Source organism: Halyomorpha halys, unplaced genomic scaffold, assembly GCF_000696795.3.
Source record: "Halyomorpha halys isolate HHAL.00 unplaced genomic scaffold, Hhal_1.1 Scaffold837.1, whole genome shotgun sequence".
NCBI classification, from domain to species: Eukaryota; Metazoa; Arthropoda; class Insecta; order Hemiptera; family Pentatomidae; genus Halyomorpha; species Halyomorpha halys.
The window spans coordinates 280353-291903 of NW_027104749.1; the positions used below are offsets into that span (position 1 = coordinate 280353).

At 30.3% G+C, this 11551-nt stretch overlaps 1 protein-coding gene across 7 annotated transcripts in view; it reads left to right on the plus strand.

The window, feature by feature from the left end:
• The window catches only part of pan (pangolin), a 385910-nt gene that overhangs the window by 22008 nt on the left and 352351 nt on the right, over positions 1-11551 (plus strand). The window lies entirely within an intron of this gene.

The window sequence follows — 11551 nt, forward strand, 5'->3', positions numbered from 1 at the left end:
CTTTTTTTTTGGCTGCAATTGAAAAAATTTAAAATTTGGATATATCAATTTTAGGAATCTCCTTCATAATGTATGAGGATTGAAACGATGAAAACGAATAAACAAAGAGAGAAAAAAAGCAGAAAAGTAATAGATAATATATTAAAAAAGTAATAAGAATTAAGATTTAATTGCTACATTAAAATATGTTATAATAATATTCTTTATTTAGTAGACTTAGAGTAAATTACGAAATTGAATTTATGCATCATAAATATGATAAAAATTTAAAGCATCATAAAAGTCATAAGTTAAACAACAAATGAGAGTAGTAATCAACAAAAAGAAATAATGTTTATATAAGTACAATATTTAAATAATATTAGAGACAATCGATAATGTTTATATTAAAATGAAAAAAAATAATATATACTATAGATAGATAAAAAGGAAAGTAATAAAATAAATCCAATCATATAAACTATTATAAGAATAACATCTAAAAATCAAATCTAAACTACTAAAGATAACTAACAGCGAGGAATTGAAGTTTATATACGTACATCATTATTATTTTTAAATAAATATGGAAACATGAAATGTAAAATTAATAAACGATTACTGATACTGATATATAATACTAGAAATGAATATTTCATTTTACCAGTATGGGTTATGAAACATTGCATAAAAAAATACGATCCCTTGAAATATTTGCCCATAACTCTCGCTAAAGGAATTATTAAATAACCTATAGGAACCCTAATTCCGAAGAGGTCCTGATTTAGAGGAAGGGATATAGTGGGGAGAGTGGAGGGTAAAACAAGACGACGATGGGAGGCTATAATAACAGCCTGGCTCCGGAGGATTTGGACCATGGTATTAGTGCCGCCACTAAACCTGCCAAAATGTGTACATAAACATAACTCATCCCTAAGGGAACCGCCCCAACCCTTTGTTAATTTTTTTATTGTCTCTTCTCTGTATTTTCATGGGCCAGTTAGTCTTGTTGTTTATATAACCTGCTGGATCCGTGAACAATCTTCCTTCTTGGTAATCAAACCAGGGATCTTTATTCTGCAATAAAAAAAATAATTATAATTACTATCATAAAGCAAATAAAAGTAAATGCCTTAGTTATAAAAACTCTTTTATAATATAAATATCATTTACATAAATCAATAAAATATTATTAAATTAATGTTTATTTATATTATTTTCAACTTAAATAATTTATTTCTAAATATTTTAATTATAAATATTAATTTATAATAAAAAAAAAAAATCTTACCACATTAAATAAACAGGTATTAGAACTAAATTGAAATTCAAAGTGTTGGTCCTAACACGTATTCAGAATTATTCATTTTAATTTAATAATTTAAAAATATATTTTATATTGAAACAAATGTGTTAAAATGTTCAATAAAGTCTGCTTTAGATGTTTTGTTGATATCGTTCCTTAAATAGGAATTTTTATGAGACGATTATTAAAATTTTTGAATCTCATATCCACATATTATAAATCAGAAATTCTAAAACAAAAAATATATCGGTCGTATGAGGCATAGTGATATAAAAAGGAATAAATTCCATTTTGAAAAAAAATTAAGAAACGAAAGACATTAATAATTTGAGGATTCTGAAACTCGTTAGTCCTCAAAGCGTTCTAAAATATCTTCTAATTTTACGTTTAAAGTTTGTATTTAAATGAATTTTGAATTGTTATAAATGAAATGTTTCAAAAGTGGATCAGACAAATTATTATTTTTATTATATTTTGGGGTTTTCTGAACCAATTCTTATTTGGATTCATCCGCTGAATGAAATATAAGCTGGTTGCAGTTTTTATTTCTTATAGGAAATAAAAACAGGAATTTGCCACTTTACTTCATTTAAATGGTGTTCAGTTGTTATCTTTGTTTCCATCTGACAGTCCTGACGAAGCTCTGCAAAATGGAGCGAAACTTTAGTTAACAATAAATAGTTTTCTTGACTATCTCTACTATTTTGATGCATTTATTGACCGCCACCCGGACTATCTTCCATTCAATTAATTTTTCTAAACTTTCATATAATTTTTGTGTTCTTGGAAAATATATATATATTTTTTTTATTAATTTATACAGAGGATAGAAACAGAAGGATGGCCTGTTAGGTAAAACGATGAGTTAAAATGTAAGTATAAGGTGTGAAAACAAAATTAAGAAAGAAAATTAAAGAATATTAGTGTACAAAAGAAAAAAAAAAATTAACTAAAAAAAATAATAAGTAGGAGTTAACAAAGATAAAATAATTTAAACCATTTAAAACATAACTTACTAAAATCTATAAAGCTCGCTTTAGGTACAATCTAAGAAAAATAGAAGAAAAAAAAACTAAGTTGTCAATAAATTATAGATAATTAGCATATTTTGTAGTTAACAAAATACAAAACAACTGAAAATTTCTTGATGAACTAAAAGTAAACATAAACATTTTGAAAAATAATGAAATATTAAACTAATAGAATATAATCTTGATTCAGGAATTCAGTGAGTAGTAAATGTTTTTGGCTTTTATGTACTTGTGATAATTCTGTATTACACAATCGAATATTCCGAAATTTCAGAAAAAGCCTACTACTACTAGAAAAAAATTCAGAAGGTTGTGTGGTCTGGTGCTTTACCTTCCCAACACGCCTCACCTCCGCCCAGTTCCTTCTTTTCTTTTTATTTCTTTGCCTTATTTGTTCGAACTGTCAGGACTGCAAGCCTGTCCACTGCGCTCAGCAAACATATGAGCCTTTTGGTTCATTCAAATTCTATTCTGCCCCATAATATTTCGAAAGATGACTATCTAAACTCCATTTATGGGTTTTTTTTTTTTTTTTATTAAAATATATATATATTGAATATAAATTAATGCCTCGCAAAATGGTCTGTGTTTCTGTGAACAGCCTAGACCAAAAACAGTCATAGGAATCTGAAATTACATGTTTACGGCGATTATATGCTTTGGAAGTGACAGAAATTTTCGGCAAAATCGACCACATTATAGAATCTAATTTTCACATATTTCTTTTCTCAAAAACGACTCCTAATGATTATGATTAAACTCGGTATTTCAATGTTGACATTATGCTTCTTTGATATCAGCTAGGTTTTATCCTGAATGAAATATTCAGGCGGGGCTTAAATATGATTTTTTTTTAAATCTTCCTGTGAAGTAACTTTAATTTTGTTTATTTGAAAAAGTAAATAAATAAGCAGTTCTCATTGTTAGCAATAATAAGGAAATTTAGTCACCTAAATTGGACTTTTCCTTGTTTTGGCCGCTTAACGTTCTAACAAGGCTGCCAAGTACCAAACGCGGTCTTTTTTTTAGGTATCTCGGTATCTCGCACATATTTCACATAAAGAGGATTGGAGAAAAACTTGTGGTGAGCGAATTGTGATATAAAATTTCTTTCTTGTGCCATTTTGGTTATTTATCTTGCTGTTTCAGGAAAGACTTTCGATATTTTCGCGATTTCTTGGAAATTATATGATAATTTTTGGATGAATATTTATTGTAGGTAGCGACCAACTAATGCTACTATTTGAGTCTTAAAACGAGTTCCTAGAACAATTACTTGTCTTGTAATCAAATATAAAAAAAAATAGCCATATTTCGCGACAAGTTTTTCGTTAGTTTATTATACGCTTTAATTGGGAAAGGATTTTACCATTCATCCTATATTTTACCCCTTCCTCTCTTTTCATGGGAAAATGGAAGGAATGATTGATGGAAATTATTATAAATGAACGGGGTGTATGAGCTGAGGTACGCAACATATAGCAAAAAATGAAAACCATCCTTCCCCTTAATTGAATAAACCTTTTTACGAGTCCGAAACAACGAGTTTAAGACTTTTTACGGCTGTTTTGCTCAGTTTTATTACTCTCCACTAATTAACAGGAGATCTGCCTCAGGGTTGTGTTTAACAGCCTCCTTTTGAAAATATTTTACCGTTCCATACAGTCTTTATTATGCTGCCTATTAATGACTGTGCGTCTTGCTTTTGTTTTTTTAGTAGCCTATTTCGTTAAAATTTTATGTTCTACCTGCCGAACGTGTGTGCCCAATTCGGTTATGAAATGTTAGCAGTAGGTTTGGCGAAGTAATTTCTTCTTCAAATATATACGCACAATGATGTTGATTCATACAATCACTTCCGCAACAACCAGACCTAAAGGATATTACTCGATGAAATTTTTGGAAGGCTGTGCAGTTATCTTTCCAACCACCTGATTAATCAACAAATACCATAGGGCTGAGTGAACCCAAAATTTGTATAGTAAACCACGCCTTACAACTTTTGCTGAGGAGAAAAAGTAATGTTCCTTTTAGGATTAAATGGGCCTCCTCAAATCTAAAATCAAAACTTCGACTAAATACACATACTTACTAAAATTCGTGTGAAACAATGGATAATGTAGTATGTTTACATAAACCTAACTACCAACCTTTCGAATACGTTGTACATGGACTTAAATATCCAACTATTCAAGATCATTTTCATACAGCAATCAAGATATTGAACGGTAAAAATTATGATTTCCCTAAGAGTTTAATGAAGAAGTTCGACCCTACCCGTACCGACGAAGCATTTTAAGCCATAGATCCCTTCGTAAACCAATTACTGGGGTTGAGGACAAGATACTTGACCAAATTTAAAAACTTTATTAATCAGTAAACGTAGAATTAAGTGCTTCACGATCTTTGTTTTCGAGTTTTTAAACCATATTATGTCTGCAGACTCAAACATTTTACTATATTTCAGTTATTTACAAACTTGGAAAATGTCATTTTATGACCTTATTCTTCGACCCTATCACTTGACCGAATTATTAGATCTTCGTGCTCATTCGAGTAACAAGCAGAATTAATTGCTTTTTAACCAGTGGAAGTTTTAAATTACGTAGGACAGGTTCCACGATTCTTTACGTTTCTTGGCAGATAACGTTTCGTACAGTTCAAGCTAAGGATTTATAATAATATTTTTTATTTTATTTATCATGAACTATATCGTCTCTTCGTACTCTCACATGCTTCTCTCTGAATTATAAATGTCGGTTTCTAGTCTACTAGAGGTTCCTTAAGGTGGCTACTTATCCTCACGACTCGTGGTGTTTTTTTCAACACCTCATTCCCCGCGAGCACACCGATCTACGACCCCACACATCCTCCAGCCTCTACAGAGCCTACGTTTTTCAGTTGGTTAGTATCTGAGGCTTTCTCCAGCCGGCCTTGGAGGAACAATACTAGCCAAGGTCAAAGCGTCGGCCCTTTCGGCACTTCGTTAGCTCGGCCTGTCTCATTAGTGGCCTTGTTCTCTGCTCTGCAGCTCCACCATCGCGGGCTCCTAAAGGCGGGTACCTGATCCTTAAATATTATAATATAAATACGTATACACGTAGGTATTTGAATATATTTGTATGATAATTGATACTAAGTACCTAAAAATATAACTGCTTGACATATTTTTAGGCTATATTCACAAGTTCTGCAAAAAGAAATATTGATCAGGGATATTACGAATATCTGGTTTAGTGGAAAAGATCCATACGATGCTGTGGAGAATGGTTTGTGTTCTTCAATGGTATGGATAATGAAATAAAGATGATCTTTAAAGGAGGAAGGAGTAAACTGGAAAATAGTGGATTATGTGAAACACTTACCAAGAACCAGAAGTTAGGACACCAAATTCAAAAGCTGTTTCTTGATTCGGGACCAGTAAATATATCTGTGATCCCTTATAGACTGTCAAGGACTGTTCAAATAGGGTTGTCAAAACGTGACACAGTCTATAGTGCAATATATAGAATACGTCAAATACAAAATTAAATTATTTTTTTCATGTCAGATAAGCAAAGTAGTGGAATTGCTTACATACATGCAGTGATTTGATTATGAAGTAGAGGAAAAAGTAAGTATCGTTTAAATGAATGAGTCGGGAAGATAACTTCAGAAGGAGCTAGGACGAATAACGAAGTTTGAAGGAGTTATGTCAATGGAGGGTTTATATAAATCAGTATATTGAGATCTGATATTTAATAAGTAAATATAAAACGTTGAGTGGGAGGATGGTGGTTTTTTAATCCACAGACTACGAAAAGAAGAATACCAAGAAGGTATATTTGCGGATAGAAAAACGAGCCACTTCATAGGATGTTGTAGCTGAGGGAGCTAGGCGTTACCTCAGCAACCTCATGTCTGCAACGACGGGAGTTTAGATTACGGCTTGGGCAGGTTTCCTTTTATTTCTTGTCGAACCCACGGAATAGAAATTGACCCCCACACTCCTCAAGGATAATCCTCTGTTTCCCTCTTGTGTGTCAGCGAAGGCATATTAGTGGGTTAAAAAAATTAATAAGCCACTTTAACGCAGTGCAAGAGGAGAAATGAGAGGGCCTCTGAAATCCTAAAATAAATCATTATATGTGCTATAGTTAAATTTCATAAAAACAGAGTATTAATTTAGAATTGACTGTTTTTCAGTCAGTCAAGTTTTGTTATTTAAAAACTTAGATGATAAATTAGAACTGAAATGTTCTGGACACTGTTTTTTTAGTCTACTTTTAGTAAGTTTGCTTATATTGAACGAAATTCAATTAATTATTTATGTGGTTTTCGGAATGATCTGTTATTCTATGGTAGTTATTATCTGTTGCTTTAAGATTTGAGTTCTCTGTGAATTTGTCTATGAATATACTTAGCCACTTATTAATTCGTTGAATGCAAATGATACTCACTTTTGACATTGCTTATCTCAATTTCATTTCAAGTATTTATTATGTCGGTTAGTCGCCAAGATGGAAGCTGTACAATGCACGACAGATAGTCTAGGGACAGGTTAGGAATAAGAAATAGGGAGTATTTACACCACGTGAAAGCTCTGTTTAAACACAATTAAACGTGGATAGTAGAGCTAATCGTGTAAAATATCGTTGAGGCCGATTCCTCACGGCGCGTTATCGTGGGCCGCTAAATAACAGCTCGTTCCTGATGGGGATTAGTAACAACAGCCGCGTAGGCGAGCACACCTAAGCGTCTTTAAGCTTTGCGTCCTCAATGGTTATCCTTAATGATCATCGCTGTTTTATGGGGCATGGAAGATGCTCCCTGGTATCTATAGTTGACGATGGATATTATGTCATACTATGCTATATATGTATATGTACTTAAGCATTTTTAATATTCCTCAACTACGAAAAGTAGGAAGCTTTTATTTAACATGATATTTTCTAGAAGTTAAATAATTTGACAGAGAAAAAAACTAATGTTGCTAGTAACCAAGATGACAATTTCCTTTAAAATTAAATACAATCAGTAAAAACCTCATCGTAGTTTTAAAAATGTACATATGATTTCTTAGTTAATTAATCCATCAGTGGAGAAATATTGATGAAATATTATACCTTCAACTGTTCTGACAATTATTATTGAAATCTATTATTAATTTATGACATTAATTTTTATTGTGAAATGATTTCCAGTTCCTAATTAATACAAAAATTTGTATTCTGTAAAAACTTAAATAAATGGAAAATAATATGCATTTATAACAGCAAGAATATGACAAACCAATTGTAAATTGTTTATTTTAACAGATTCGGAAAAGCCTACAAGTCTTATTAAAATTTTCAAATTAGGAAAACATTTTTAAATAAATAAATTTTTTTTTTGTAAGATCTTACTGATACAAGAACCGAAGAATCATGTTTGTTTAATTTAATTATGGTAATACTTTTCCAAGAATATATCATTGAAATATTTTATAATTAACAAAAACTTATTTATTACTATTGTTTTTTGTTTTTTTTCAAAAATTCAAATATATTCATTTTTCCTTAACTGTGCTAGATAAAATGTGGTCCTTCTAGATGTACTTAACTCCTAAAAAATAAGTCCAACTGTTTCATATATTTAAAAAATTTATACTTTGTCCTATAAAGGCGTGTTGCTAAACTCGAGGTTTTTGATGCCATCGTTCCCAATCTGTCCTTATCTAATCTCGTTTGGTTTATCTTGCATCTTTGGTAGCTTAATCTTCAGCCTACACCAAAACTGGTTCTTTTTGACGCTTATGACTCATTTTTAAAACTGAATGGGTTATCTTAGGCAAACAAGAAATGTAGATCTTTGGAATTCAGAAAAAGTATTTCGAAGTTTTGTACGGTTAAAAGTTCATTCAGGCTAAATGAATATAGATAAAGAATTGGTCAGAATAGAATAGTGACTCATGGATACTTAAAAGATTTAAAAAAAAAAACTTTTTATATTTATTCATTAGTTAGTGCTTACCAATGGGTAGTACAGTTGCAGGCCTCTGTAATATCTTAAATAATTAAATAATAAATTAGTTAATTATTCTGTATTTAGGGGAATGCTGGCAACAATTATTGCCTATAATGTTTTATATTATAATTTTTATTGATTTACCTCTATCATAGCCTAGATACATATAGAGCGAGTAGGCTATGTAAATAAAATAACAAAGAAAATGTTGGTACAAGATAAGAAAAAAAAAATCAGAACAAATTAAATATAAAAAATGATTAGTATACAAAAGAAAACAAAAATACTGAATAAATACAACTAGCTACAAAGCGAAACTAAAAAAAAAAAACTTAGTGTAAGTTTCAAATATACACTGATCATACATTTATACATATGATTAATACTATTTAAAATATAACAAACTAAAAATATAATCTATAAAAATTCACTCAAGTAGAAATTAAGAAAATTGAAAAAGTAAAAATAAAATAAAATTATAAATAAATTATAGAGAATTAGCATATTTTGGAATTAACAAAATTGGATGAACTAAAAGTAAAGTACACATTTTAAAAACACTGTAATATTAAACTAATAGTAAATTAATAAGGAATCAAACAAAATATAAATTAATTCAAAAGTGAGTCAATGAAACCCTTAATTGAGTAGTTGCCATACTTTAAGAAAATTTATAAAAAATATGAAAACGTCAGTTGCTTTATTTTGAATATTGGAAAGAATATGAAAAACAAATAGATTGTTGTTTCTTCTTCAAATACTTGTTAAATCACTGAATAATAATTTTTGTCCAATTCCTTTTACTATATTTTGTAGGTTCTTTAAATTTTAGAAATTCTAACTAAACTCCCTCTCCATGTTGTTAGTCATGACATTATTTCTTCCACTAAAACGACTCACCTTTCAAATCTAGTATATTGTCTTTAAGTTTAAAAATAGTACTTAAGTAGAAATCGATGTAATATGAACAGCAACGGCAAGAGAACGATATTCCTAACGAACAAGAACAAAAATCTTGATGAATGAACCCCAAGTTTTGTTGAAGATACAAAAATTGTACTAGTAGTCGAAGAGCCTAAGAAGAAGAAAAAAGGAGTTATATTTAGGAGTAAAATTGATGGCGAATCGCAGTTAGGAGGAATAAAAAAATGGCCGCTGTTCCAGAAGGTACCAAAGAATCACTTTTCAGTTGTTTCTGTTGGATAACCGTTCAATTTTTAGCTGACTGTACAAGAATTCAATAAATGTTATTATAAAGTATAGATTAAAGTGTGCACGCACTCTGAAGGAAAATTTGTTCGAGAAAACCTTTCATTATCCTTAATTTATCATTCCGAGCACCACATCCTTAAAACTACAACAGTAGGGGTATGTGAATGTAAAATGTTATAAGTATAGAATTGTGAGCAGCCATATTTAAAGTTATGTTATATGTTAAATGCATGAGAGCTTCTAGCGAATTTTCTAAGGAACTTGTTTTGTAACGTTTCCTTCCAAAACTTCATGTTATTATTTACTTCTAAGTTTCGATTAAAGTAATTTATTACAACATGCCTAAATTGAATGAAAAGTGGAAGCTGTGTGAATATAGGGTCCCTCATTGCTTTGTTGGTCTTCTAATTTGTGAGGAAGAGAATCAAGATAAGCTAATTGACAGCTGTCATTACATTATAATTATTGTCATACATTGCTTTATTACTTTTAAAAACATCAAAAACACTGCTAATACATAAAACACATACTACGAGCAAGTAATCTATCACAACAAATAAAACGGTCAGGATAAAATCTTACAATTTTTTTTTTCAAAAACGAAAAAATAAATGTTCTGTGAATTTATTTATATATATATATTATTGAAATTTCTACTGCTTCTAATTTGAGTACTAATAGTTATCATAGCTAATGTTTAATAGTTTTTAGAGTTATCTTTAGTTATTTATAGATAATGTTTGTCGTTCTTAGGTAGTATTTGTTTCCATACTGTTCGCCAAAGTGAATTCACAAATTATTAATTTTTTTATTTGAAAAACTTTGCTTTGTCGGGATTGTTACTATTAAACGTAAGCAGCTCTATTTTGTCTTTTATTGTAACAAATTGACTCTACTTTAAATGATGTCTGTCATATCAAGTTTTTTAGTGTTGTAGGCAGTTTTGAAGAAACAGAGTTTCGAATGATGTATTAAATTTTTGTAACGTTTTGAAACATACGCCATTTTTCATTCCCCTAATTATAGTCAGCAAATTAATCAATTTTGACAATTTTATATTTATAGTTTTCATTTAAGTAATCAAAAATTAGGATGTAGATTGTTCTGAATCCCTCACAGCTTATAAATAATGCTGTATATTTGCAGCTCAGATTTTTTTCCATGTTTGCATTTTGAAGTTGCGGGTAGTAAATAGGTCCGTAGATCGTCTTTTTTGTCGTATCTTATAAGGATTTTGATGATGTTTGCCCTACGGCTGCGGTTGTATAATCAACTGTTTTTTTTCCGTTTTTTTTTTGTTTTTTTTTCGTTTTTTTCGTTTTTTTCCTTCACCCTCTTGCCGTGAATATAATCGCTGGTGGGCCTTGTTACTAGTAATAGCCTCGGGACCTCATAGCTTCGCTCTAATCATTTTATAAGTCGAAAATTTCTGTTATAATCTTTTTCCTTTTTTTTTTTTATTCAGGTTTCCTGTTTTACAAATTGATTCGAAAGCCTTTCTGTGTTTTAGAGATTTTTTTGTTTCATTTTATTTGTGGCCCGACCTCGCCTATTGAGTACGTCACTCATATTTTGACAGACGTCGCGTTCTGTTAATTGTTGGTTGTAAGTTTTTATTAAGATTTTAAGTGGAGTGAGATAATTAGCATCTTATTGTTATCTTATTAGCATTTTGAGATAATTATTAATTTTGAAATGTTTCAGAAAACTAGTTATTTTCCTTTTATTTTTAAAAATCTGTAACATACGTTTATTTATATCATTCTTAAAAGTTAATTTATATGCTTAAATATTAAATTTAAAAAATGTAGATGATTCTAAAATCTACTGTAATATTTAAATGAGGTGTGAAATTCTAAATGAGTTCATATTCCAATTTGTACTATCAATTTATTTTTCAAATATTTCATCCATGGTAACACACACGCACACACGCACACGCGCACACACACGCACACGCGCACACACGCGCGCGCGCGCACACACACACGCACACGCGCACACGCACACGCGCACACACACGCACACGCGCACACAC